The sequence below is a fragment of the Humulus lupulus genome, chromosome 7 (assembly GCF_963169125.1).
Source record: "Humulus lupulus chromosome 7, drHumLupu1.1, whole genome shotgun sequence".
Lineage (NCBI taxonomy): Eukaryota > Viridiplantae > Streptophyta > Magnoliopsida > Rosales > Cannabaceae > Humulus > Humulus lupulus.
Genome location: NC_084799.1, coordinates 90518070 through 90520248, shown reverse-complemented (window position 1 = coordinate 90520248; position 2179 = coordinate 90518070). Strand labels below are relative to the sequence as shown.

The 2179-nt window shown below is 38.6% G+C and overlaps 1 non-coding gene across 1 annotated transcript; it reads left to right on the top strand.

Annotated features, from left to right (window-relative positions):
- Positions 1-219: 219 nt before the first annotated feature.
- On the top strand, positions 220-326 carry LOC133793235 (small nucleolar RNA R71). Its single transcript, XR_009874690.1, has one exon. It is a non-coding gene; the product is annotated as a small nucleolar RNA R71 (small nucleolar RNA).
- Positions 327-2179: the final 1853 nt, after the last annotated feature.

Genomic DNA, 2179 nt, shown 5'->3' with positions numbered 1-2179 from the left:
GCCGTTAATGCATCTACTTCAAGAACTCTCGCCACCTTTCTACTTGTAGGAGCTCTAGTGTTTGACCATTGATAGTTATTACTTGCAATCCTTTCCAAAATCTCAAATGCTTCGTTGTAAGACTTGGAAAGAATGGCTCCATTGGATGAAGCGTCCAAGACCATTCGAGAGGCTACATTGAGACCATTGTAGAATGTCTCCATTTGTATACAATGTGGGATACCGTGGTGTGGACATTTTCTTAAAAGCTCTTTGAATCTCTCCCACGCGTCACTAGTGGACTCATCTTCCAGCTGCTGAAACGACATAATCTCACTTCTAAACTTTGCATTTCTGGTGGGAGGGAAGTATTTTCTTAGAAATTTCTCAGCCAAGTTATTCCAATTTATAACGGAATCGGGAGGAAGGGTGTTGACCCATGATCTAGCTTGGTCCCTCAAAGAGAACGGAAATAGCTTCAGCCTCAATGCCTCTTCACTCACTCCTTGTAGCTTGAAAGAATCGCTCACCTCCAAAAATGAACGAAGATGGAGATGAGGATCTTCCATTGGCATCCCACTAAACTGCCCCACGATTTGGAGCATTTGAAACATCACTGGCTTGAGCTCGAATTGAGCTGCTTGTATTTCTGGCCTCACAATGCCTGGATTTAGCTCATTAAACATGGGGGCAGCGTATTCCCGTATTGCTCTGGCTCTGTCATCCGCCAAAACAATGGGATTAGTAACTTGCTGGCCATCCCCCTCATCATCAACACGTTCAGCCATAGTGCCTCAGCTTTTAGCCTTTTGATCCTTTCTCCTTTTTCTGAAAGTTCGTTCGATCTCGGGGTCAATAGGAGCAAGTTCAGTGTCCTCTTGCTGGTTCATACACTGTAGGTACCTGAGTTTGCACAACCCGAACCAACAAGGTTAAAAACAATGAAATTAAACTGTAAAATAGTTGATAAAACAGAATTTAATTTAAAAGTCCCCGGCAACGGCGCCAAAAACTTGTTGTGGAAATTCTAACGATTAAAATATGTGCAAGTATACACAGTCAACAACAAGTAATACAGTGATACAGTATCAAAGTTCGTCTCCACAGGGACTTTTAAACTAAAAATAATGCAATATCAACTAATAACAATTTACAATTCAGTAACCAAATCAAGAGAAAATTTATGTAATTAATTCTGAAAATAAATGTAAATGAGCAAATTAATTAAACTAAAAATCAGAGATTAAAATGAAAGAATTCTGGGTGGATTTCAGATATGAGAAAAATAGATTTGGGTGGTTAATTCCCCTCGGTTCGTTCCAGTTGCTACAACAATGACTCAGCAATGGGTCAGCAATTTATGTCACAGTTAACAGATTTCGCAAAACCCAGTAAGTTTTTCCCAAAACTTAATATCTATTGTCTATAACCCCCCTCAATACATTCCTATATTAAAACAGACTATAACCAACCAATCAAGCACCAAATCTTTAGGTTATCCAAGGCAGCAAAATAGTCCTATTCCACTACTCAAAATCACCTAAAACTAGGTAAGTTTCTTGCATCAATTGAATGGGTTCAGCTAGACTTCCCTTTTCCAAGCTATATCTAACTTAATAAATGCTAAAAATGGCCAGTAATTAACATTCACTTATCATTACAGCACATTCAATTGAACTATGACATAAACAACCTAACCATGCATTTAGAAATTTAGTTCATACATAAGGGTTCATAACCACCCAAATCTTTAGGGTGTTAGTTAATAGCTGAAATTATAAACATAAGACCAGTACAGAATATTTCCATGAAGTTTGAACAGAAATTGAGATGAGAAAATAATACAAAATTAAAGAGAAATAGAGATTAGAGAGAATTGAGTGTTGAGCTCTAGTCCCCCTTAGGTGTCTGCCTTCTTTTTCTCTCCTATTTCGTACTCCCTTCTTCTTCTTTCTTTCTGCTTCTCTCTGTACTTTTCTTCCGTGAAAATATCCAGACTTCTCAAAAATGATGGGTGTGTCCTTTTATTTCCGTCTGCCTCCTCTTTAGGGTACTTGGTTTACCCTAATTAGTAAGTCAAAGTCAATTGTGCCCTCTTGTCCTTTGCCACACCATCCAGCTGACTCATTGTACAACATTCTCGCCACCTAGGCATCACTTCTTCTTCATTAAGTCCAGCTGGAATTTGTCACGTTTCTTC